This window comes from Excalfactoria chinensis, chromosome 12 (genome assembly GCF_039878825.1).
Source record: "Excalfactoria chinensis isolate bCotChi1 chromosome 12, bCotChi1.hap2, whole genome shotgun sequence".
NCBI classification, from domain to species: domain Eukaryota; kingdom Metazoa; phylum Chordata; class Aves; order Galliformes; family Phasianidae; genus Excalfactoria; species Excalfactoria chinensis.
In genome coordinates this window covers 8,001,439-8,028,988 of record NC_092836.1, presented here as the reverse complement: position 1 = coordinate 8,028,988, position 27,550 = coordinate 8,001,439, and the positions used below count along the sequence as shown (strand labels likewise).

Genomic DNA, 27,550 nt, shown 5'->3' with positions numbered 1-27,550 from the left:
ATACTTCACTGCAGCAAGTCAAACAGGAACACAATTCTTGGATTTATCTTTTAAACAAGCAGGATTTTTAGTACGACTTTATTGACAGGGTTTTTGGGATGCTGTGCTACTTTCATCATTTACCAGGCCTTGCAATTTAAGCATTTGAATTGTAAGTTTATATGGAATTGAAATGAAGCTACAGGTTTTCAGCACATATGACTAGGAAAGAAGCTGAAGCAAGTCAGCTCTTAACTAGTTCTTCTCCCCGGATAACCCAAATCTTTGGCCAAGTTTGAAAGCTGAGCTTGGAATCTAAATTTTACAAATAACCTTCACCTTTCCAAGTGGCTGAACTAATGTTACAACTCGACCCCATCTATGGCAATGTAAAGGAATCCGTTTATCTCTCCGCAGAGTGCAGTCATTCCTCAGTGAAATGGCTGGAAGCCCTTCTTAGCAGCATAAAGCACAATTTTAGGTAGGAAAGCAAATGATTTTGCAGCCTACTCTGAAAGTAATTAACAGAAACAGGGTATAAACACTGGCTTCTGTGCTCTCTGAAGTAAACAAAATAAGAATTTATGCTACTGACCTTGTTAAGTAACTAACATTTTCCCTCCTCTGCAATAGCTTTTGCTTTCTCCCACAGTTCAGAAGCCCCCTGAGCCCAGGGCTGCATGCTACACCGAAATATTCAATCCTGAATTTGAATAAGCTGAATCAAGCCAGCCATACTGCTAAACATATGGTAAGTAATAGCATCATTAACAATAGCATAGTGCACGTTTGACAGCCGAAGGGATTTGGCTGCGGTTTGCTGCGGGAGCGGCAGCGGAGGAGCAGAGCTTGTGCCCCTGCCAGGATGCCAGCCTCCTTCCACCCCTGCTCTGACCTTCTGGAAATCTGAAAGGCTGCCCATCTTCCCGCCTCCCGTTCAGGCTCTTATCTTCTGCTGGCAGCTCCAGGGCTGGGTTGTGTTTCACCGTTAAGAGCTGCGATTTGTTCTCCTTGGGGTGAGTACATGCTGGAGAGGGGAGAGACCCGAAGCCAGGAAACCAGCAGACCAAGGGGACGCATTTCAGTTTTGAATTTGTTCAGAGGAAAGCACGCTGCTGTGTTTTCTATGCTCCCTGGCCTATCCCAGAGGCACAAGGGCTGTGGTCGCTGCCCAGCACTGGGGACAGGCACCATATCCTACCCATCCTCTGCCTGAGTGCTCCCAGTGCTTAGGGCGCCTTTGCTCCAAGTGCCTTGTTCTTCAGACCACCAGTATGGGATCACAGCTGTCTGACTGACTTCCTGCTGCTCCTGTTGCAATCACGAGCACCTTGTAACTCATTCCCCTTCTGCTCCTGCTGCCCTTCTTTCCTTGATCAATCTTGATCTTTGTTTCCCCTCCAAGCTGTCCTTCCCCCATCCTCCTTATCAGATCTGAAATCCATCAGCCTGCTCTTGGATGAAACTTCTCCCACGCTGATAGCTGGTTTTGTAAATTCTTTTTGACTCTTGCCCATGGAAACAGCAGAGATGACTCCTGATCAAGAAGTCACTCCATCAGTATAATTCTCAATGCTATGGAGAAGTGTTAATATTGTTGCTTTACTGTGCATCTTGAATACATAGAGTTCACTTCATCACTTTTGGGTTTGAAAGCATCCGTGAGCATTAAAGATAATGAACCAAGTCCCACTGTTCAGATATTGTTCTCAGCCTCTGCTAGTCACTGAGTTAAGAAAAACATCTCCACAAATGATTTTTTCTTTTTTTTAATTTATTTTCAGCATGGAGATTTCCGACATAAATTAATGCTGTTCTGAAGCACCTGTAGTCCAGTTGTTACTGCCTTGTGTTAATGGAGAAGGACCCCAAGGAGAATGGAGTAAAAGGTAACGATACCCTAAAATGAATGCAAAGCCAAGAAGTCCCTGTATTTTGTACTGGCTGAGCTCATAGAAATGCAGGAATAAAACAGCATAAGAAACAGGGAGTGAATTGCAAGTGTTTGATTTCTTTTATTTTTATTTTCTTTTTAATTAGAATCATTGAGTATGCTTTGAAAAAACACTTAAAGCATTGACTATTCTTCTTAAGTAGGAAATTTTAAAGACGTTATTTTGATGCAAAGCCATGTAATGCTGCTAGAGAAAGACACCACTTCAGTGAGCTCTCTGAATGGGTGGGGGCTGAGAGGTGCTCCTGGCCTGTTCTGCAAAGATCAAAAGCTGATAAGCTGTATGGTTTTGGCTGTGCCTCCGGTTTGTCTTTTTCTATGTAATCTGCCATGTCGGTATCTGAGAGGCTAGGAGAGAGAGCAATGGGAGAGAGTCATTAGTAAGAAAATAGCGTTCAGTGCTGTGTGCTGAAAAGAAGGAGAAGATTTATCTGCAAACAGGGAATGATGTTTTAACCAAATGGGATTGTTGGGAAGTCTGTTGTTAGAGGGGGACTGTGATTTGAACCTGCAGTGTGGGGTTGTACATCTGGAGCATCCGTGTACGTGTGTGCATTTGCATGGAGCCTCACATAGGAGCTGGGGATGACAGCGTGCTGTCATGACATTTGGGTACTTCTATTTACGAGGCCATGCTTTGTGTCCCAGTGCATGCTAGAAGGACAGCATGTGTTCAGCCAGTGTGCGTTTGCCTTTACAGATTTAATGCTGTAATGTCAGTCATAAGTCTGCTTCTAATGTATGGCTCTTGGTGAATATTCCAGCCCTGTCCATTGTGCGGGAGCCCAGCAGATGGAGCAGTGCTCCTGTGCATGAGGCGGTGTGGGGCCGCATCCAGAGCTGCGCTGTGCAGTCAAGCTGATCTGCCTCTGTGCATCTATAAAGCATGGAATAAAAGGTTCGCTGTAAGCAGTATATGTGAGATTGCCACTTTCTGTGTGCGCGGTGTTTTGTGATATATATGTAAGATTAGTGGAATGGTTTATGTAGAAATATATCAGCTTTTCTAAACTTTGTATCCTCTACTGTAGATCGTTTTTATCTGAGCCCTAATTTACAGCTAAAACTCAGACAAGGGCATATGAAAGTAATCCTTTTGATCACATTGCTATTTTATGATAACGATATGCTTTATTATTTTTAATAAAGCAGTGGTAGCTGCTGTTTGCCGCATTCCCACAGCAGCAGCCATGAGCAATGGCACAAACAAGAACTGAAAACCCTTCTCCATCTCTTTTCCTTTTTTTCTCCTTAATAAATAATTGAAGGAGAAAACAAGAAAAATATGGTGTAGGATCTAAACAATAAACAAAAGCCAGGGTCAGAGCACAGGGCACATGCTTTCTTCTCCTTTAAACCCAACTACTCATATCTATATATTTTTCTTGCTGTGACAGAGAAATGTACTCAACTCTTTTTGTAGTGAATTGTATCTCGGAAAAAACATTTTTATATGTGGAGGGCTGAGTGGTGTAACATTTTTAATGACACATTTTCATCTGTGTTGCAGTGATGGAACTGAGTTCTGCTGCTGTGCAAGCGCAGCCTGGCCAGGTTATATGCCAAGGGCTCTGCCTGCCCTTAACCACCTGCTGTGAATCTCAGCTGGTGCACTCAGGTAAGTCTGGAATAAAAGGGGTCAGTGCCTGGCACCTTTAAGCTAATGAGAATTTAGCCCTTGATAGGTTTTCTTCTCTCTTTCTTAATTTCAATGCCTACAGATATTGTGCTGGTGTCCATGCATCTCTGCTTTCTTCTCAAACGTACTTATTGCAGCATATGTCCCTTGGGCATTTAATCTCTCCCTGTGAGGCCATGCTGCTGTGACCTCCCTCCATAGCATCTTGCTGTCCATCAGCCTGCCTCTGTGGCCAGGGCACCCAGGGTTCAATGATAACACAGCATTTCAAACACTCTAAAGTATTCAATTGCAAAGCTGACCTAACAGGGCTGTAAATAGCTTCCTCTGAGTATGGCTATTTTACACCACTGAGGCATGTGTTTTTGGCATGATTCCCTCTGTTTCAGGAGGGCTAAATTTGGCTACTGTTCAGCCATCCTACCTAGTTACATGAGATAAGCAACAGAAACGAGCTGGGGGTTGATGTGTTAACCACCCTGCATGTGTTTTATTCACCATGTGTCTATATTTCTAGAGTGGTGCCTGTAGCAGGAACAGTAGCCTCTATCTCATTGTTTTAGCTCTATTTAAGAAACAAAACTAATGGGAATGGCTAAAAAGTGCTAGCTAACAAATAGATTTCAACTTCAGCTTGACCTCCTTAACCAAGCAAAACAAAAACCGAGAAGGGATTAATTTGCTTCCTATGAGCACATCAGTGAGGAAGAGCTGAGGATAATGATAGCAAGGCAACAAAGGGGGATAGATTTGTCATGAATTAATTTGGGATGCTGAAAGCTTCCTTATGTCTGGTCAGGGGAGTTCTGGGACGTCACCTTGGTGGGAGCAGTCGTGCAAAACAACACAGCTGTCTTTTCAGCAGAGCATCCTCAGGGCATGAGAGAGATTAGGGCGAGTCCTGTGGGGCCTGGACACACTGCCCAGGGAGCTCTTCACAGCCCTTGCTTACTCCTGCGTTAAGACCATTCAGTGCTCTAGTTAGAATAACTCCAGGGTACAGAAGTACTCTTGCTTAAAGCTGATTTCTGTGTCTTGCTGTGTACAGTTGTATCACTCAAAATATTTTTTACCAAGGGCTCTGGTTTATGTTGGGTACAGAGAAGGAACTTAAGTTATGGCGTGCTTAGGATGATGCATGTATTTTCTGTGAGAGGTGATCCAGTTTTAGTATTGGTTCTTTCTAAGAGAATCTCTCTTGGATGTTTAACCTGGGGCCATATGTGGAAGCCACCATGCATTGTTCAGAGACAGCACTCTGATGAGCACTGGGGTTTGGTGCTGAGATGGAAGTGGCCTCACTGTTAGCGGGTACTGCTGTGATCCCCTGGGACAGATCATTGCTGCCCACAGAGCATTGGTGGCACTTCCCAGGCAGGAGGGCTGCTATAAGCCAGGCACTGCAGCGATTCAGCACGCACCGCAGCAATGTATTCCAGCTTTGTACTGCCAGGACGGGGGTCCAATCTATCTGATCCATCTGTTGTCAAATTAATGTCCAAGCTGGCTTTTGGATTCAGGTCTTTCACAGGGAACAGTGTGAGTGACAGCTAGGGGAAAGAACAGAGAGATGTGAATGTCCTGTGCTATAACTCTTGAAGACTGAAGTAGTTGGTATTCATGGTTCAGCTCAGCTTTGGCACTGCTCGCTGAAATCATAAGTTACACAGAGGAAGAACCATGTGTGCTCAGATACCCTAGATCTTTTTTTATTGTTATTGTACTAACTCTTCATTTCTAAGTAGCTACGTGCCAGATGCATGACATTTCCCATCTTGCTTACAACAGAATTTTAAATTATGAAAACACTTCTTGCCTGAACTTTGCTGAAAGGACGATGGAAGCTCCACGATCATTTTGCGTCTCCCAGAGAGGTAGTCCATAAACTCCCAGCACTTTGCAAATACCACGAGATCATATTTTACTAGATTATGAAGTTTGTGCACTTCACATTAGTAGTACTAATACCTCAGAGGAACAAAAGAACATTTTTAGCATTTCATTTGCATAATGGCTGAAGTGAGAATTTGTTCCTTGTTGAATAGGTACCCTGGGGGTCCTTTGATTTGCTGTAGCACTCTGTGCAGCATGGAAATAACACAGAAGTTAGTAGCACCAATGGAGCTTAGGTACTTTCCGGCTTGTTGATGTCTTACTACTCAAACTCCATTAACTTGCCACCTGCAGACTCTGTAGCTTCATGTATTTGTTTATAGCAATGCTGATTAGCCAACCGTTAAACACAGTGAAACCTGTGATTTCAAGTAAGTGCCATCCAAAAGGCAGATTTAAGTTACACCAGGGGAGGTTCAGGTTGGACATTAGGAACAGTATTTCCTCAGAAAGAATGGTGATGCACTGGCACAGGCTGCCCAGGGGTGGAGTCATCATCCCTGCAGGTGTTCAAGAAAAGGGTAGATTTGGCACTGAGTGACATGGTTTAGTGGGCATAGTGGGTTAGATGAATTTAGTGGTCTTTCTAACCTTAATGCTTCTGTTATCTCGACTTAAATAAAAATATGTATTTGCTATATCTGAGGATGTACATACAAAGGTTTATACAAAGGTCAGTTCTTACTGACAACATAAGGGAAGGTTACAGACAGCAGTGTGTTTGGGAGAAGGGTGCTGAGAGACCTGGGGCACCTGGGGTGGTTTACCCATATTGGAATGGGCAGGCAGAGCTGGTGCTTGTGTTGTGTGGTGGCCCCACCTAAAGATCATGAGCCAGTGACTCTGGTGGACAGCGAGCAGGAGAAAGTAAGTCTTATGGAGGAGATGCAGAGGACCAGGGAACTGGAGGGAGTTTCTGCATCACGCAAGGTGGCACAGCAAGTGAGCAAGCCCTGCAGCCAGAAGCTGTTTAGTACAACTGTCAGTGCAGGATCCCAGCAAGGCTGATGCTGACAGCCCAGCCGTGCCCTCAGCTATCACATACCCTCCAGGCTTATCCAGTGTGGCAGAGAGCTTTCCTTGCAAGTGTGAATCTGAAAGCCCTTGCTTGGTGCAATAGAGTGACCACAAGCTATCCTTGTCCTAAAACATGTGTTGACAACAGCTTCTAGCATGGGAACAATGGGCTCAAATTGCTAGCCCTCATGCAAAATAAAAATGCCATAAACTTATACAAGAAGTTCTTACTCCATCCAGGGCTGCAGCATCTGACCCAGTATTGCATAGTATTTTCTTATTGTTTGATACTTGCAAACCCAAAGGAGGGGAGCATGTTGTGGTGACACAAAGGGAAACTAATGAAAATTAAGTAGATGCTTTTAAAGAGAATTAGTTAAACTGTGTTTAACCTAAGTGTGAACAATCATTCAGAATTAGTGAAGTCTTCATTTGCTATGATTTACTTTGAAAATGGATTAAGGTAAATTGAATTAAGGCCTCTTTAATTCTAAATAGAAACATCTACGTAGGAATGCAGTTTAACTAATCTGTTCTGAGAGTTAATTTGAATAATATATCCAGGCCTGCAAAAGGAATATGGGGCATGGCCTCAGTTTGAAGTATCAGATTTGCTAATAGGGAGGGCACTGGTAAGTGTTGAAGGATCATTAGAAAGAGTTCCCCTTCCCAAACCATACAAGGCACTCAGACACCATGAAGTATTTACAAGCAGCTCTGCCTTGGGCACTGCAGCCTTTGGCACAGCTTTCAGGGCCTCTCGGCTCAGTGGTCCTTCCCATGGTAAGCCCTAACATGGCAATGGCTCTTAGTCCATGGCACTGTCACTTAAAATCTCTGATGGAACTTCAGAAAAGAGGCTTTCTAGAGTTATTAAAAAAAAAAAATCATCATCACTTTTTAAACAAACATATTGCAAAGAGGTTATCAGTAACCCTTTCTGGTTCCAGATCACAGCGTAAATGCTTGCTTTCTTGGCCAGAATTTTTTGTGTATTCCAACCCAAGAAGGAACATGCAGGTGCAGATTGATATATTTCTCCATCTCTCCCTCCCCTCCCCCAAAGACTACACTTGTCTTAATTTCCTCTCAATTACACTCAGGCATTAACTAATACTGACTAACTACAGCCCAAAATAATTATTGCTATCTGTTCCCTTTGTAAATATAACTTCAGCACTGAGCTAGAAGAATAATGGCATATTTACAGAAGGCAGCTAATTAAATTGAGCTTCAATTGCTTTCAGTTTGCCAGAAGGAGCCATTTTCACAGCAAAAAATGTGTGCAAGCCTGCATGCTTACCAGGAACAACTCGGTATAACATAATTCAGAGTTCCCAAGACAAAAATTCAGTTCAAGACAAATTTACACTGGCAATAAAAATCTCATTAAGGAAGATATGAAGATCTCTCTACTACACCACGACAGTTAAAAGAGGTTATCATTTTTTTCCAGTTTATTTAAGGAACAGTATATATTTCATTGTTCCAGAGCAGCTGTAATTGCAAGTGTCTTTCAAATGCTGCTTGCAGTAATGCATTTGTCTTATGTCTGTAACTTCAGAACCAGTCTGTTGATGTGTCTTCATTAGGAAGAACTCCAGCAGAAGATGCTGGAGTTTCCAAGCTCTTCAATATTGTTTTTCCCAAATTTTCCAACCTTAGCTCCTGCACTTTGGAAATTCTCTCTTGCCCCCACAATTCAGCCACTTGCAGAGATTTCCTGTGGTCACAATTTCGTCTCCAAATGTTTGCACCCTCTCTTGTTCTTTTGAGATAAAAACCATTCACGATAATTACAGAGCAGCAGTCCTTGACAAATCAAAGTCTGAAAGAACCATTCTTGTCGGAGCCCGTTCCCAGTCCCCAGGGCCCTTTCTGTTTTAGAGAAAGCAGAACAAAATGAAAACAAAAATAAGGGGATTGTTTCAGATATATGTTTTTTTTTCTCTTTGTAACAAAGAGTTGTGTGTTTCTTGTCCCACTGTTCAAACAGAGCCTGGCGCAGAGATTATTTACTGTGTTCTCCATTGCAATAGTTCACCGAGCTGCTGGATTGAAAGCTGATTTCCTTCTCCCGTCTGCATATCATTCCCGAATTTGTTCTAATCTGTTGGAAGCAACAGTTTGGCAGATATCAGCACTTTTCCCATGTTTAATTAATTCCTTTAATTTTCTGGTAAATGAGAATAATAGGGCTTAATTTTGCTTTTTATGTAGAATTGATTGGTAATTATGGAGATCACGGGAGATTTGGCTTTACAAACCGAAATTAAGTGACCTCTCAGTGAGGATGACTTGGCACGTCTCCTTCACTTGTCCTGTGAAAGCAGAGATGGCATGGAAGCAGATGTCACCAAGCTGCCTCTAGGTTACAGGAAGATGAAATATGGAAATTTGTTACTTAAAAATATATTACCTGAAGGGAAACTAGTACAAGTTTCAAGAATTAAACATAACCTGCTGTGCAAAGACCATTTCCACCTTGTTGGATATGATGTTGTTTTCCTTTACTTATCAAGATGTGATACTGCCTTGTCTCAGAGAGCTGAGGAGGAATCAGATAAATCGATTATAAGAACACTTGAGCTTGAAAAGCAGAGTTGGGGTTGAGGCTACGTGGCTTCAGCTTCTGTTTCTGCTACAGATGACTTCTTTGTATTCTAACAAGTTACTCGTTTCTTCCTCTTCCTGTAACATCAGGTTTATAATACTCTTGGTCTGCTTTGGCTCATTTGAGTGCCAGTGCTCAGTGGAAAACGGTGTAATAGAGCCAGGCTGGAGACCTCAGTGTGCTGCTGAAACACAGATGGTGAATTGTGTCATAGGACATGAACCAACATCTGGTTGCTTGTGGTTGTCTCTAGTGGCCCCAAGAGCTGATGGGACTGAGATGCTTCAGGTGAGCTCTTTCTGTTCCATTATTTTATGAAATTGGGTTGGTTATTTTGAAAAATTCCTTCTCAGAAGATGTGGGGAGAGGCATTGGAACAGACTGCCCAGGGGGGTGGTGGAGTCATTGTTCCTGTAGGTGTTCAAGGAAAGGATGGATGGGGCGCTGGGGGACATTGTTTAGTGGTATGGGTGCTGATGGGTTGATGATTGGACCAGATGATCCTAGTGGTCTTTCCGACCTTAATGATTCTGTGATTCTAAATCTGGGATTAACTTTGCAAAGTGAACGAACAGGAGCAGAACTGTACTTTCTTCTCTGTGGAGAACCCAGGATTGGGCTGCCCTTCTCTGGCTCCCAGCTGCCACCTGAGTTGATGCCACCCCTGTACTGTCCCCTAGTTGAGGCTGGTTGTACCAAGGCTCAGGGGATGAGTTGGGGCAGGCTGAGCACAGAGAGAGGAAAGAGCTTTTGTTGACCTCTGTCAGAAATACCGTGTGTATTTGTAGGTATGGGACAAGCTACAGGGACTTCTTTGAATTTAGCTTCAAAATCTAATTTCAAAGGCAACCACTTGCAAATTTCCAACTTCTTTTAGTCTTAATGTTGAAAGCCCCTCATATTCCCCCTGCGGCAGTGCTCAGCAGCCCTTGAAATTATTTCCAGAATGGATCTTAAGTTTCAAAAGAGGAGAAACATGAGGAAAAAAACAATCTAGATTCTCCTCAGCGATGCTACATCAATACTTGGCTGATCTGTATAATGCTAAGCACAGTGAAGCAGAGCTGAGCTACCAGTTGCTAGCTAACAAGAGGATTAGCTATGCCTGCAGATGGGCTGGCATAACTTAAGCAAGAGGGCAAACATACAGAAAGTCAAACTCTGACTCTGAGGAAGGGAGATGCTGCTTTTCCCCTGAAGAGCATTGGCTGCACAAAGAGTGGGCAGGAAAGCAGAGTGAAAGCAGTTGTTTGGCTGAGGCTTGAGGAGATTTTATAGTGAGTCAGTGCAGCTTTGCTTAATGTTTGTTACTAGTAATAATTGTATTTATATTCTTGGCCAGCCCAAGTACTTAGAGGTGTATATGTGATAATCAAATTCAATCAGAATGTATTCACAAGCTCTCTAGTAGGATCCATTTAACAAATCACATCCTCCAAGGTGGGCTGAAGAGCAGGGAAATCAAAGGCAGTGACAACAAAGAGCAAAATTCTAACTCAATCTCAAGAGCAGGGAAATCAAGGCAGTGACAACAAAGAGCTTTCAAAGCCAGGAAATGGTGCAGTGATGCCTTCTATTGATCTGAAAAGGGACTGGGTGAGAGCACTGCCTTGGGTGTGGGAGGGGACTGGAGCAGTGGTGGAGCAGTCACCTGCCATGACCTCCATTCCATGATTTTGCCCAGAATCAGCATTGGCCAACAAACCAGGGTCATTTTGTGAACTATGCATAGACTGATAGGGTGCCTTATATTGGAGTGACCTTAAAGATTTCCAAACCCTTTGCTATGGGCAGGGCTGCCCCCACCAGCTCTGGCTGCCCAGGGCCCCATCCATGGTCTCGAACACCCCCAGAGATGGGCACCCACACCTCTGTGTAGCCATGCCATTGCCTCACTGCCCTCTGAGTACAGAATTTCTTCCTAACATCTAACCTAAATCTCCCCTCTTTTAGTTTAATGCCATTCCTCTTAACCCTTCTCTGTACCTGTACAATCCTGTATTTCCTGTGGCTTGTTGGGGTTTCATACAACTCAAAAGGAAAGCAGCTGTTTTGGAGGGATCTTAGTTGTTACAATAGCTGGGAGAGCAAATTACTTAATCCTGTGCTTAAATGTTTATGTTTAATGTTTGTTTAACAGTTTTCTGTTTGTGTTGAAATACAAAGCATTGCCATGTCACCACAGAAGATGAGCAATATTTCCATCTTTTTAAATACAGAACATAAATGTTTGCTGTTTCTTTCTGCATTTTCTGCATGGTGTCTGACAATTTTTCCATCCTTATCTAATATGAAATCTGCAAACTTGCGAGGATTTAATGTCATGCCATTATATTAAATTTCCATATTTGTATTATTCTACAAGTCATAGAACTTCCATTGATTCCTTTCGGTTCCTTTTTCAAATAGTCTGCTCTCCCTTGTTGCTGATTTATGCTCCTTGAGATCAGAGCTGCTATTTTTTCCCTTTGTGATTGAATTTTTAAATTGTTTTTACAGCTCTCATTAAACTGGATGTATTTTCCTTTTAAACAGAAGAAGCCTTCTTTCATGATCGTAGGCTTTTATTTATTTATTTATTTGTACCTCCCAGGCATCATTTGCTCACACTTTATTTGCCTCAGTAGCATTCTGGGTTGATGTTTTGGTTGGTCTCTTTTTGTCACAGCACCAGCAGTCCAACGTTAATGGTTGAGATTATATCTGCACAAAAAGAATGAAATGTGGTCGTGAAGCTGTGATGAATATTTAGGTTGGCGATTTGTTCTTTTTATCTGTTTTTTCACCCAGGGAGATTGACTTCTGAACCACCCTCATGCAACTGCTATATATTTTTTGTTAGAATATCCCAGCTTCTAAAGCATTTCCCGAAGTTGGGCCCCCATGGTAATGTAACTCCTTCAGCATATTACGGCAGGTGTATTTTAGTGGGTCTGGAGGGCTCTCAGAGTGATGACTCTTAATGCACTGTGGTAGCCTCTGCTAACTGGGTCTTAGATTTATAGATAAGCCCATAATTCCGTTTTCTTTGTGTTCAGGAGGCTAACACAGCAGTTTGAGTCAGGACAGAACAGGAACTAGGCTCTGGGTACCTTGGTACAGATGTGGCGTCTGGATGAGGAGCTATGAGATCTGGTTAGTGGTTTGCTGTAGCTACGGTCATGGGAGGACAGTTAGACTAGATGATCTTGTAGGTCCCTTCCAACCTTGTGATTCTGTGATTCTAAATATACTCTCTGATGCCAACATAGCTTATTACTAGCATGATATTACCTTGAGAAATGTCATAAATGATCTTAAGCTGATCAGCGATTAGAAAAACAGAGGAAAGACGCACGTTTGGTTGAGGACCCAAGAGAGCTGGGAAAGGAGAATGGTCTGGAAGTGCACTGAGATATTTAGCTGCTTTCTGATGTTGGCATCATGTGAGACTGTCAGCTCCTCCAGAGGAGTGAGCAGAGGCTGAAGCTTCAAATACCAAAATGTGGTGAGCTGAGACCTGGGATACTGCTGCCTGGAGGGGATGGGTTGGGGCTGTGCAGAACACAGCTGGATTGGCTCTGCTGCTTTCTCATAGCAATATGAGCCCTGAATCATTAAGGTTGGAAAAGACCACTAAGATTGTCAAGTCCAGCCATCAACCCATCACCACCATGCCCTGTAAGCTATGTACCTCAGTGCTGCATTGATTCTTTCCTTGAGGAGTCTGTGATTTAAAGATCTTCTCTGTGGAGTGGTGTGCACTGGTTTAAGCATGGAGGTATTGGTCAACTGTGGGAGCTGGTGGCAGTCATACCCCTTTGCCTGAGGAGTCAGTGGAACGATCAGATTTTGGCTTCAGAGAAATCCTCACTGGCTTGAACGAGTGAGACATCCATGCTGCTTATTCTGTGCTTTTCATGTTCTTACTGGCCATTAATTTAGCATTTGACAAGTGAAGCTGGGAAGAAATTATATTATTTTCCCTTTTCAGATTTTTTTCTATAAATTTATTCCTCATGGCCCTGCAGAAACCAAGTTTTCCCCCTATTGTTCTTGTTATTGGCATTATACATAGATAAAACAATCTAAGAGAGTATTTTTCCTAGTTAGGCAGAGCAGAGATACGATGTACCATGGGCGCATCTGTCAACATGATGCCCCTGCCTGTCTTTATTTTTGCAGTTTGCTTGTGGTCCATTTAAAATTAGATTACAACTGATTGGTTCCTGCATTCAAACTACTTCACGCAACACTCCATCCACCGGCATATAAAACAAAGCTGAGGCGACTGGAAAGCCTAAGGGATCAATTCCAAATATCACTGTGTAATAAAAACCGTATTTCCTTAATTTTTTATTGATTCAGCACTCATTCTCCTGTAATGCTGCTGTGGTAATATTAAAACTCAGTGACTGACAGTGGCATCACATGGAAGTGATTTAAATAGCAGTGCAAGGGAAGAAAGCAGGCTTTGTTTTTGCAACCATTTGGCTCAAACTGCCCCTTAGGATCTCCCTTGCAGGGAGAAAATACACTCTGCACTTTTTTCCCCTTGGAAACAAATCCTCTGTATTTCTGTCAGCCCTCTACCTGCCTATGAATTCAACAGGATTCCTGCTGCTGGCACTGCTGGGTGCAGCCTAAAGCCCTTGAAGATGAGTGTGACTATTTGGTTTGTACATGGAAGCAGGGTTATCTGTGTAAGGGAGGGTTTTGATGTTTGCTCACGTGCAAACCCTGTGCGATACACAGTGCAAAACACATGAACAGTCCTGCAAGTTGCAAGGAGTTTGGTAATTAGTAATTGTGCTCCTTGCAGAGGATCTCATGAGGTTTGGAAGCACAGAGCCTGTCAGTGAAATGGGAGCTGAGTGTTGAGCTCCCTGAAGGGCCTGGAAATCCCGGCCTGCCTGTGCAGAGTGGGTTGAAATTGTGTTATGTGTTGTGAAACCTCCGGAGCCTGCAGTGCTGTGCTGATGGGAGGCATTGCTCAGCCTCTGCTGCCTGTGAGGCATCTGGCTGGGGAAGCACAAATGAAGGAGGTGGCTAAAAATGAAATAAAACTGGTAAGAAGATGTATCGGAGCTCCAGAGGCTACTGGATGCTAACTGGTTTCTCTGTCAAGACAAGTTAATCTGCTCTCATACGTATCCCCAAACCATAAAGAAGCCATGGCCTAGGGTCCGTGTCTGCCCTGGGAGCTGGTAATGGGAGCAGCCTGCTGCGAGGTCTGGCAGATGGTATTTCATGTTGGAGGAGGCATAAATCTGTGGTGTTTATGTCCAAAACTTGAAAACAAAACCCAGGGCAAGTTTGATCAAAATTACCCAGGCTGTGATGTGCCCAAATGTGCACGTGGCCCCAAACAGCTCAGTGCCATTTTATGGCAGATATGGTGGCAGCCCACGTTGACACCAAGTGTCATTCATTGGCTGTGCGCACTCTGTGCTCGCTGTCGATGCCAGATGCTGACTCCAAATGACAAAAGGTGGCTCAGCCCTCAGCCCATGACTTCCCACAGCTGGGAGCTGCTTCCGAGCCGCAGCTCTGGACTTGTGTTGGTTCTATTGATACTGAATGAATATTGAGTGGGCCTCTAAGATAAAGTCATTATTTAGGAGCTCATTAAAGTACTGGCCTTGAAAAAAAATTCCCACTGCTAATAACCTCTTCCATCACTGTGTCAAGGATTGCAGCTTCCTCCTTCCCCTAAAAGGCAGCTTGGGCAAAAACAAGTCGTTGGGTTCTCAGTGAAGGATGTTGCAGCTGTAGCTTTGCTGCAACCAGGGAGGTTTTTTACTCCTCTTGCTGGGAGCCCACTTTCCCTCCGGGTGCTGTATAAAGGCCTGCCACAACTTAAATAAATACTAATTTGCACTAATGGCATTTAATCCTCTTCAAACCGTAATTTACAGTATCAGATTATTATCATAATATCTGATATACAGTTCTTAATGCTTTATTGTTATCCCATTACAGGGAGGTTTTGCTGGCACTGCATATTGTCTATTTCTCTTACAAATGTTCTACAGAAACCTTATTAATTATTAGTCTCATAAAACACCTGTTAATGTTACCATTTTAATAAATCTCTTTCTTAATTAAATTAGGTGGTTCTGATAGTAATCCTCTAATGTCCACTGCCTTTCTGTTCTCATCACAGTCTGATTGTACAGTGAGCAGCAGTGCTCAATTATAATTGATGTAGGCCATAATTCAGAACCAAATTATAACATATAAAGCCATATGATCTTTGAGGAATATAATAGATCTCCACAAGAAAGTGTCATTTGGATTGATTAGTGCTGTTTCTAGAGCCTTGTTAGAGGTGAGAAAAGCCTTAATTCAATAGAATCTTTTTTTCCCCATTTTTTTTTCCTTTTTTCTTAATTTCACACTCTTCCCTCCTTGATGCACAGCCCCTAACTCAGATGCTGTGCCAGCTCACAACACTTTCCCACTTGTGTATCAATTCTACAGCTGACTTATATTTATTTATTTTTAATTTCATAAAGGCAGACTACGTGGTGATTTTATTTAATGATTTAATAAAACTTTTCCTCCTGAGATAGGTGCAAGAAATCTTGCTGATCTATTACTGCTGCTACCCAAGCATGAAAGTATGGTTATATATGATATAGTAATACTGAAGCCCTAAGCAAAAAAATTAAAAGCAAATCAGAACGAAGACTTTTCCCTGGCTGTGGAAGGTGACTGGGCACCAGGAAGAGTTCCAATCCCGGAGCAAACATGCTGCCCACTTGGGTCCAGGTCAGTTCTATTAGGGTATGCTGTGGGGGAAACCTGTGCTGGGGGACCATGCTGGTGTTCACCCCGCTCACGTTCCTTTGTGTCTGGGCACCTTGTAACCTTGACTGCTTCTTCTCAGCTTTGTGAGTGGGGATGTGCTGTGGGATTAGTGAAGGTCGCTTCTCCTCGGGACACCTTAAAGCAAAGAGCAGAGCTTTCCCAGTGCTGAGATCCTTTCTCCAGTCTTATTTTGTAACTGGGGAAAGCCTCTTTACACTGTTTTGCTGCCAGGCTTCCCTCCCATCACACTCATTTGCTTTCCCCACAGCAGCTGCAGTCATTTATTGCCCAGAAAAACAACACAGCAAAATGTTATGTGTGGTTTTAATTGATTTTAGTGTAACTCAGAAGCTTGCATTTGTGGTAGTTCCTCCTCAGGGCCTCCCCTTGCCCTGCTCCCTCTTTTCCCAATTCTCCCACTTGTTGTGGACTTCTGTTTGTGGCCCCAGAAAACCACGTCAGTACACTGCTGGCTGCTCCGTGGCCCATTTCATCAGGTGGGTCCCATTTCTCCTACTAATGAAGGGAGTCCCTTGGCAATTTCTGAATCACTCAGGAACGAACCAGAAAGGTCTCATAGCTTCTTTCCTAGGTGATGTGACTTTGTTAAAATGGAAACCTGTTACTTTCTTCTTTTGAAGACTGAGTTGTGCACAAAAACTATTCTGATGAGAAAAAGCTGCGAGTTTTGTGTGGAAGATGTTAAAGTGAAATGGTTTTATTTTTAAAAGTGAAACATGTTGGTGTGTTTGGCTTGTTTGCTTAATGTTTTCTCCTCAGTGGGATCTTTTATTGGTCCCCGCACTCCTTGATGATAGCTTGTTGATACCATGTACTTTTGATGGCATGGTACAGTGGACGTGGTGATGGGCTGATGGTTGGACTGAATGATCTTTTTTAACCTTACTTAACGTGTGATTAGCTTTGATTGCTTGTATGCAATCAACAGATTGCAACTACAGATCTGTTGGATTTGGGGTTCCCCCTCCTGCCTCTAGTGAACTGTACAGCGAGGCGGAGACTGGGGGGCAGATAAGTGAGGGCTTCAGTCTTGTGTCACTTTAAACCAGAAAGAGTTGGAAATCTACTGAAAGCATCTGTGGAAAATGGGCTTCTAAGGGGGCAGGTGTAACACAGGTAACTTGCGAATGCTTGAACACCCCATGAACAAAATGAAGACCTTCTTTGGCCTATATTAACCAAATTGTGAGCTTTTCTCTAGCACTTTACCAGTGCTTGAGTTGCAGCCATTGCTTGTGTTGGAACTGCAGGAATTGGGAGGAGCAGATCCTGCAGCCGTGGCGTGCTCTGAAGCCTTAGTTCTTGGTGCTCACACTTGATCTTCCTGTGGGAAAGAGAGGATGCCCATTTCTCCATCCCCTTCTGGCCCAGAGCGGAAGATCCCCCATTCACATGCACACAATGTGATAATTGACAGCAGTTTCCTGGAGCTGAATGCTGCCTGTCTGGGGTCAGCCTCAGCTCTTCCATCTTGCCTTTGCAATAGGAACTTCCAGTGTGGCACTGGGTGGGATGCGGTTCTTCAGATGATGAGCCTGTGTTGCTAAGAGACGGATTCTGAAGGAGCAACAGTCATTAACTTGTTGGGAATGGATAAGAAACCGTGAATTAAAGTAATTTGAAAACACTTCTACCTTCATACATTAATTGCAAGCAGAGGGAAGTTATCCTGAGATCTGGGATGTTCTGGTTGCTCTTGCAGTGTGGCTGTCCTAATGGGTTTTGCAGATATTTCACAGTGGGACTGCAGCTGAGTACTGTTGTCTTCCCTGCCTCCCTGAATGCATTTAACCTGTTCAAAGTGTGACAGAGCCCAGTGTCAACTCGGTGCTGCCTCCGCTCCATCCACAGAGAGGCATGGGGCTATTAAGCACTTAAATGTGGTGATGCTTACAAGCAGTGTGTGGCCCAGCCTTACCGTACTTTGAGAGGTGATGAAGCGCGTCTGTTCTTGCTAGAGAGAGGTGATGCAATAGGAGATTATTTATTAGTTATTTTGGTTTCAGAGCATTTTGTGGGAAGTTGAACATCTCTGCAGGGAGAGGACAGCAGGGAACTGAGTCAGCCCTGTCCCAGGCACACTCTACTTTGTGTCTGCAGTAATTCTTTGGACCATTTAACAGCAGAGGTTCACACCTGGCAGCCTTAAGAAGCAGCTTCTGCCTCGGGAGGGCTGATCCTGCCCAGCAGCACCTTCCTGACCAGGAGAACCTTCCTGACCAGGAGAACCCTTCTCCCTCTGCTTCGTTCCAGGGTGCTGTGATGGGATGCAGCAGAAAATTTGTGTGATTTCTCTCTGTTCAGGTAGAGCAGAAACAGCTTTCTGTGAGAGAAGTGGGTCTCGGCAGAGCTGAATGGCTCAAAGAATGGGCCCTATCAAAGCTGATAATCTTCCCCAGCGATAGCGCAGTGGATTATACAGCGATTGGATGTGGAGAGTGTGCTGACCTTAATCTCCCTTAACTTTGGTTTTCTCTCCCATCAGATAATAATGGAGAAATTACAACGTGTGCCATAGAAGATTACACACATCCTGCCACACTTTGCAGATGGCTGATACAAAAATCAGAGACAATGCTAAAACAATTTAAAAACCTACAAATAAACCAGTGCATTCAGCTTCTTTGTGAGGCTGTGGCTAAGGAAACTGAGCCAGCCGGCCTGAAATGCACAATATCACTGTAAGCAGATCTTATTAAGATTCTGTGTGGCTGTTAAAGCATCCTCAGCCATTGCTTCCAGCTTAGCATCGCTGCTAATGGGGGAGAGAGGGAGGGATTAGTTTAGACTACTTTGAGGCAGCACAGATACATGCAGGAAGCATCCTCCGTTGCTTGAACTTGTTTTTCGCTGACCTGCTATGCGATGCGAAGAGTGCCAAAAATACAGAAGAGTTGGCACATAAAATCTGTGCCTATCTACAGTGTCAAGGCTGAAAAGAAGTCCTGAATGAGCCTCAGAGAGTCAACAAATCACTGAAATAGCAGCTAAAGAAGGAAGTTCAGCATGAGTTCAGCTCATTAAAATTCCCTCTAATGTATGCTCCTGAAAACCAGTGGGCTGAGCGTGATCCTGATGAGAGGAAGGACGTGTGTGAACTTGTACACAACTAGAAAGTGGACAAGGTTGACGTGACCGACCTTCAGCGTTGAAGCCCAATCGTTGCTGACAGCTGACATGGCCGTGTGGAAAGAAAAGGTCAGTGGTGCTGCTCTTTGGTGGAGGTGGTAAGAAATCAGAGCTCTGCACAGCTTGCTTGGGTGAATCCACACCTGTATGCAGGACCGTGTGGCGTACCATAGAATCACTTCTTCTTTTGGAGAAGAAAGTTTTCCTAGTATCCAAACTGAACCTTCCATGGCACAAATTAAGGCCATTCCCTCTCATCTATATTGATGATGTGGGCTTCTGCTATGAGGCCCCAAAGGAGAGGGAAACTGGGTGAAAGAGCAGCCGTGTTGAAGTGTGAATGTAATGGTTCATTTAGAAAGTGTTGGCAATATTGATGGTGATAATTGGTTAAAAAGTAGATGACGACTATGAACAGTGAAAGCATTCCTTTTCCATTCTTCTATGCAGACAGTGTGGGGAAAAAGGAGACTTGAGCCTTTTGTGTGTTCCTTATGTGCATTTCTCATCAACTCCAGTGGGAGCTCTGCTGAGGAAGTGCAAACCAGGGCTGGTGACTTGATTTCCATTTATTCAATAGTTCTGAGATTGCAAACGATAGAGACTGGGCAGAAGAAATAACAGGGGCATCTCATATCCATGCGTCGCTTCATTAAACATCTGAAAAAGGCAATGAAAAAGCAGAGATCGTAGAATAAGATTTTCAGACAGCAGAATGATAGCATAAAAGACTCTGTCCTCTGCTTGTACAATACACGTGGTCGCAGAAATAAGGGCAGCAAACTATCTGACTGGATAATAGACAAGAATTTTTGTAGCTGCTATTTTGAATGCACAGGAAGTAGAAAACTGCTTTACACAAGAGAGTCACTTGTTAACTTTGGATGTGTGATATGTGAATGTGTAACTGAGATAAAAAATCACGTGGTCTTATCCTTCTCCTTGACGTGAGGTATTTGCATTCAGAAGCTCAAGAAGTTACACTGAGCAGCTGAGAAGTATATGTCAACATATTGTAATGCTAACTGACATTGTGTGCAAGAAAATTAGTCTTTGCAAAACTTACTTGCGTTTGTTGCAGTTTTAAAGGGAAAATATTTGATCAAGCTTTGCCCCCTGAATATAGTAAAATAAAAGTGATGAGACCGCAGATTTCTGCAGAACTACTGGAAAGTGTGTTGGTTCCCAAAGGCACGGATTGCTCTTCTGACCTTGCAGAGAGGTGACCATGGAAAGCAGAGGAGTCCTCCCATTTTCAGACCCATCCTTTGGAAGTGGTGTAAAACAGCCTCTCATCCCCTCCTTTCTGAATCTGAGTGGTGGGGATGGTGCAGTCCTGTGTTTCATAAAACCTAAGGGGCCCAAGTCTGATGGGTTTCTGTTTCTCCTTGATTATTACTCTTTTTGCTCATGAAGGGGTCAATGTGGAAGCCCCCTTTGTGTGGGGGTGATTTGTTTTTTAGTTCAGCTCCAGCACCGCCTCCATGGTTCCTAGGCATGATGGAGATGCTCCAAATACTTTGTAGTGGTGGGCAGTTTGTAACATTAACTTGTACTTTGATACCATGGTGACTGGTTGGCTCGTTAGTTGTTGAGGTTTGTCTTTTTGTTTCAGGGAAAAAGGAGTATGTGTTGTGGCCTGTGCTAGCTAAGAGCCATCAGGTCCTGCAGTGCAGTGATTCCAGCTGTCTGCACATCAGGACAGCTGCTTACTCCTGCCCACCAGCCATCTGTCTGGCACGTATCTGCTAAGGCAGGTCAAGCACAGTGGGACTGCGGAGGGATTCCCTGGGTGCTCCCAGCCTTGTAGTGGATCCCTGCTGGTGATGCCTCTGGGTATCTGGCTAAGGAGGTGATGAACACATCTCAGTCCCTGCACTGGTGTCGAACCTCGTGACCCAGTGCTGCTGCTGGAAAGTAGCACATATCACAGCCACAGTGAAGCTGCAACCTCCGCAATCCTGATGTATAACAGCTGAAAGAGGGAACCGTGCTCCCTAATGGGCACACGCCAGGTTTTTGAGCATCTGCCATCTTCTCCTGATTGTCCTTGTGTCAAGGAACACTGTGTTCACTGCTGAATACCAGCAGAGGCTCTTCTGAACTCTGGTGTGATTTCATCTGTGCCTGTTTCTTGGTGCTTGCAGGATGAAATGGGAGGCTGCAAGAAGGATGGAGATTAAACGAGCAGCCTGAGCTGAATTTTGGGATGGCAATTAGTGGTGCTGGTGGCTCTGAGAAGCGTAAGGGGTTGTGCTTTCTTCTTTTATCTGTGTGATGCTCGGGGAACAGCAGGCAACTCCCTCTTGATCCTTCTCTCCTTCCCCAGAAAAATATTTTAGTGAGTGTTTCTTTATCATGAAGAAGCAATAAACTGAATACTGCGAGGTGGGACAACCAACTCGTGTGTTTCCTGCTAATGCAGAAGAGGAAAGCAAGGGCATTACAGGAAGATACTGCAGGTACTGTGGCTCTCCTGGGGCAGCTATGGGGGAGTATCCCATAGGGGCATGGGGATACAACCTCTACATAACCACCAACACAGGTCTCACACACATGGAAGGGAAATGATTCAGGTTGATCCTAAAGTATTATTATTATTATTTGAAATATGATCTGAAACTTCATTATCTAATATCTTCTTATCTTTTTTTTAATGAGCTTGGTTAAAACAAACTGGAAAAGGGTGTCTCTTTTCCTGTGATATGGAGTCTGCTTTTAAAAGATACCATTATAAGTTATTTTACTTTAAAATCAGATTTTAAATGGTGCCCCCCAAATGCTAAAAGAATGTCACAGTTTGTATATGTATATATATGTGTGTGTATGTCCAACTTGGACAACACAGCTGTTCAGTAGTGTTTTGGAATGCTTGTCTGCATTCAGATCTGCATATTCTAGAGGAAAAGATCCCTTTCTAAAAACAAAGATCACTGAGCTCTCCATTGGCATCACTCTGGGTTTGCCCTTTGTGGCAGGAGGGAGGTTGGTTCCTGTCCTCCCAATAGATTTTTGTTGGTTTGTCTTGTTTTTTAATTTTAATAAGTAAAACTCATGCATGGTGTAAACACACCAAAAAGCACACGCCCTATTGAATTTTCAGAGATAAGTGTTTAAAATCCAGTCTTTCCCAAACCTCCAGACATGCATTATTTACAATGGAGAATAATAATGTAACAAAGCTGTATTATATTAAAATTGTTCCATAAAATATTACGATGATCATTTTTTGTGGCTTGACTTAAGGTGCACAGTTTGTATAAAACAATATGAATTATTTTATGTTACAAAAAATTATTCAGTGTAGGCTCTGTGTATTACAGTTATTAATCTTTCTATTTAAATGCAAATTTTCCCTTTCAACAGAGAGCTAAAGATACTTTTTATATAACTAATAAAACACAACTTTGATCTTCTGATCCCTCATCAGGGAGATGGCTTTCTCAGTTGTGCTTGGGACGTCTCTGCCAGAACATGGTGTTCTGTTACAGCAAGAATGCTTTCTTCATAAATACACTGAAAAAATGTTTTCTGCTAGAAATGAAATATTTGTACAGCAAGGTAGTACTTGGAAAATCCTCTGTTGCTTTGTTTTTGTAATGAGAAGAGCCAAAAGAGTAATGTTCTTTCTGTGGGGAAATGTGAAGAAGGAGGGTGGTTTACGCTTAGGAAGTCTTTGAGTCCATGTGGATTTGCTGCTTTGAGAAACTTTAAATCAAGGCTCCTTTGTGGAGACTGGGACCTGGTGGAATGGCTCAGTCCTGGGAGTCAGACTGGGTGTTCAGAGCTCTTTCTCAACCGGTCATGGTCAAAGAACCATCAGGCTTCTCCATTGCCAAAATATCTGTGCTAGTAAGCTTCATGTTGGCTGCTCAGTACTGTACTGTTTGAGGGACATGGGTGCAGTTTGTTCTGTGTGAGGGTTGTAGACTTCTGATTGGTCTCTTCTTTGCTTTTCATGGCTACAGAAGATAAGAGAAATGGCCTAGTCAAACTAGGAGGCTTCCAGTGTTTGGTCCTCAGGAGATGCTGCAAGCAGATGTTTGCACAGGTCTTACCATACGTGCAAGAATGCAGTGATGCTCAAGGAGAGAATTAACTCATAGCTATCAGACAACTTGTGTCTCAAAGCAGAAATTATGTATCATTAATATGATTTTAGGCTAATTTCTGCTGGTTCTTGTTCTGATAAGTACTGCTATTACTTGGAGCAGCTTCAAGCTTCCTTCATGAGGTTTGTAGTGCCTGTCTTCCAGCTATCAGCATTACCTAAGGATGTTGAAAGCAATAGGGCACCTCCATCTTCCAGCCTTGCCTAAGCACGGGCTGCCTATTGCATGTCCTGAGAAATGCTGTGTCCTGCAGCTGGGATCTTTCTCATTTTCTCCTAGGTCCTGTGTGGGCATGTTGTCCTCTGTCCGCTGCACACCCCCAGTCTCCTTGTTAGTTTTGGTCTGAGTAACCCAAAGTGAGAGCTTGGCTGCTTCAGCCAGTGGAAATACATGTAATTGAAGAGGCTAAAGCAGGGAGCAGTGTTATAATTAGCTGGCCATATTAGGCATTTTGCAATTCTGACACCTCACAAGAGTGGAAGTTTAATGAGAATGGAGAGAGGCTCAAAAGCAATCCATTTTTCTGGTAAAGAGTGTAATGAAGGTGTGAAATGATGCACAGCTAACTAAACCTGCCTGTAATAGCCTCTCTGTTATAATGTAGTGATCTGACAGACATTAGAAAAAACAGGACAGTGTGCATGTATGTGTGTGTGTGTATATATTATGTATATTCTTTCCCTTACAGTGACAGATATAATAGAGCATCGCGTGCAGGTCAGGTGTGAAATATGTAAAGAGCTACTTAGGAACCAAAGAGCTCATTTACAGTGAGCACAGCCCAAAGAATGTGCTGCAGAACTGTGTCCTACAGAGGATGTTTGGGGGATATGTGGCTCAGAAACAGCCCAGGCTGGGCCAGCTCTGCTGTGGCACAGTGTGGATTGGTGACCCACTTGCAATGCCTGCAGAAAGCCACGGTGAATTCCCTGCAGATCTTCCAAGGTGGAGAATTAGCATAAAGGTGTTTTCTGACTGTTTGCTTGAGAAGATGCTGCATCTCGGATTGTTAGTTTAGAATTAAGTGGTAGCAGCTGTATGCAGTGTACTTTGTATGGTAAAACCCTGTAACGTGTCGTGTTATCGCATCTCTTTGCCTTCACTTGCTAGTAAAGCATCATATTAAGGTGTGTGCAGATTGAACTGGAATGAGCAGGACACCTGTGTAGCTTCTGATGGCACGTGGGAGCAAGCGGCCCTCTGAGAAGCCCTTTGAACCCAGTGGTGCTTTGCTGTGTAGCAGGAGGTGTTGGTGCTGGCTGCCTAGGGAGTGGTGACGTTACTGTCCGTGGAGGTGGTCAGGAATCATGGAGATGTTGGACTTGGTCTTAGAGGTGTTTTCCAACCTCAGTGATTCTGTGATTCCATAATAGGAGTGCACCTGCTGGTGGGAGCAGGGGGCTGAGAGCCAGAGGCCTTGTAAACATAAAGCATGGAGGTGTAGTATAAAAATTGGGATAAACGTGTGGTTAATTGTAATCAGGATGTAAATTCCTGAGCCAGTAAATTCTGTCTCACACAATTAGTTCTACGCTGTTTCCTCTACTTGTCAGCACTTGCACGATATGGCTGAGCTTCCGCATAGCTGCCTGTGGCAGATGATGGAGGTTTGTCAAGTGTGATTGCAGAGCATCCGCACTCTGGCCCTCCTGCAGGGAGCACTGCATCCTGGTGGGTGGCTCCTCTCAGGAACACCCGAATCCTATAGGAAAGAGGCTTCTTGTAATGATCTCCATCACATTATTTATGGTAAGCAACACTTGTGTTTCCCCACTGTGTGTATGCTCTAGAGGCTTGCTGTTGCTTGTGCTCAAATTTGTTTTTGTTTAGTATGTCACAGGACTTGGAGCAATGCAGTTTTGGCAAAATATGTGGGAAGACTGTGTAAACACTGCATAAGCTTTCTTATGTACTCCACATCTTCTCCGATATATTTAAATGATCCAGCCATGCAGTTACAGCACATCTATTAATACAAGTTAATACAAAGATGTAATTGTTTTATGGGCTCACTTAAGTTATATTTTTATGAAGAGAACAAGAGGATCCCCTGGGACACTGTTATACAAATAACAAAGACAGGAGCTCAATTAGTGAAAGAAGAGAAAGGAAAGGTGAGGCATGAATAATGGAAAATAGAGCATAACTCAGCAGGCATATTAGTTTGTATAATATACTGTTTCTTATACATTAAAAGGCTGCGCTGAGGAGTGAAGCTTTCCCTATGGCAGTTTTCTAAACTGAGGTTGTCAGAATGCTGGTTTTTTTTTTTTTGCAGTTTTCTGACTCGAGACGAGAAGTCGATTCCTTAATTCTAAATTGATGGAGATGTCACTTTGATACTTCTTCTTACTTTTTTCATTTCAGAAAGAGCAGAAATTGTCCAGAATTATTTCTTCATTTCATGTGCCCTTGAGATTCCAACAAGGAGTGTTATTTTTTGTCCGTATGATTTTAGATTAGTATTTTTCAGGTGAGGATATATAAAAGTATGAGCCTCGCCAGTTGACCAAAAAGTAAAGAAAATCAAGAAGTGAGTCTACAGAAATAAACCTAATCCCTATCCTTTTTCCTTAGAAGCCAACAGCATGTTTCCAACAAGGTGAAACTGGATAACAAAATGCTGCACTCTGGCCCGTGCCTGCAGAGCTCTTTGGTATTGTGACTTCTGAAGCCCTTGATGCCTTTGCTAGAACAAAGCCCTGCCTTCCTTTCTGATCTCCTGAGAGAGCCTAAGGGCTAGCAGGGCCGTTTGCGGCGCGTGCGATACAGGCTCTGTGCTGAGTTCAGAGACTTGAGAGGCTGATTTCATGCAGCTTCACAGGCTTTAATCCTGCTATCGTGGTAGTTCCCTCTCAGGGACTGCCGAGTGTCCATACTGGCCAGCGGTCCCATGAGGAAAGTGCATCTCTGTGGAGTGCAGTGAATAATCCCATGAAAAGTGGTGCCTGAGAAGAAAGGAAATTATCGGCATGAGTGTCATTTCCATCAAAAGAGCTTCTTCATCAGCTGGTTCAAAGGGGTTGTTGCTGTAACCTTCTTCTGTCAGTCACTGTTCCCATGTATTATATAGGGCTTAGTGGTGAAACTACTTTAGAGCAAGTGTGAAAATACATATTTTGCAAATTGACTCTTCACCAGCTCTGTAGGAAAACTGAGGAGGATGCTGACGCAAGCAGAAGTGGGGTTTGTAAAGGACCTTGTCCAGGATGGAGTCAGAGTGGTCAGCACTGGCTCATGGCCTAAGGGAAGGCGTGGGGCTGTGGGATTCAGATGAATTCAGCAGAGTTTCATTGCAATCTCAGCATTCTGCTGCCATGGGAAGAGAAAAGGTATTTTCAGAGCAAAGGTTATCTTCGCAAAGCGTCTTGAGAGAATGCATGAATGTGTCTTGTTCTGAAACGGTGGTTTGTTTCTCAATTACCTTTATGTTCTTGCATGGAATTGGAAATTACACAATTCCTTTGACCTCCTCAATTGCTATTATATTGCTAAAATATCAAAGCTGGAGTTTCTTTTTTTCTCTTTTTCCTGTCACCAAAAAATGACATTACCCCTGCTGCAAAGATGCTGTGAGCCAGGCTTTGGAATGGGCTTATTTTGATTAGAGTTGGTAAACAATTCTAGCATTTTTATCACTATTTTGCCAACGTTGCCGTTGGGTTTGCAGGCACAAGAACACAGCCCTGTTCTCTGTTTGAACAATAATTGTGCTGGCTCCCTGTGCGGGCAAACCCAGAAAGCGGTCTTGAAACTTCGTTTCTGAACATTATATGCTGCCTGTCTGAAGTCAGCATGCAGGACGGAGCCAACAGAAGCAGCCTTGCTTCATTTAATAGTGTGAGAGCCTCACAATGTTTCAGTTTATATTATTCTAGAGATAAAAATCTTTAAATACTGAAGGAGCATACAGCATACAAGCGTTCTATTGACAGTTTTCTATGCTATCATAACCATGGATTCATCTGTTTGTCCTTATGTTAGCAATTTAATTTTAATCCATGGCAATAATGAAAAATTGCATTACTAGGGAAAAACAAACTCACCGTAGCCTGCCTGCATTCCTGATAGTTTTAGGGAAGGGAGTTGCGTTTTGTGTTGACAATAACAGACTATCTTTAATTCTTATGTGAACATCTATGAGCAAGAAAAATAGGTTTGCTAACGTATTGTCAACCAGGAAAATAGACTGTTTGTAGCTCTTGTGTCCCAGTGCGTATCTGGACCATCTGTACCCTTGGTGCTTTTTCCCTGCAGTTTGCCACAAGGAAGGCTGCTCAAGGTTGTTGTCCTGTGTGGGGCAGCTGATGTGGCTGAATGGCAAGGTATAATGTGGACAGGGAAGAGCATCTGGCAGAGGTGGCTTGGGAAATTTATACCTCAAATGGACTCCTTGACCT

General features: G+C 43.4%; 1 long non-coding RNA gene across 2 annotated transcripts in view; it reads left to right on the top strand.

Moving 5' to 3' along the window:
• The first annotated feature begins 647 nt into the window (after positions 1-647).
• LOC140257783 (uncharacterized) overlaps positions 648-27,550 on the top strand; it is a 47,510-nt gene continuing 20,607 nt past the window's right edge. Inside the window, exons 1-5 of one of the 2 annotated variants that reach the window (XR_011905122.1) lie at positions 648-730; positions 1,764-1,868; positions 2,698-2,831; positions 3,444-3,551; positions 9,186-9,384. This is a non-coding gene — a long non-coding RNA (uncharacterized lncRNA). Of the gene's footprint in view, positions 731-909; positions 996-1,763; positions 1,869-2,697; positions 2,832-3,443; positions 3,552-9,185; positions 9,385-27,550 lie in introns of those variants that run through there. The other variant, XR_011905123.1, reaches the window with a different exon arrangement.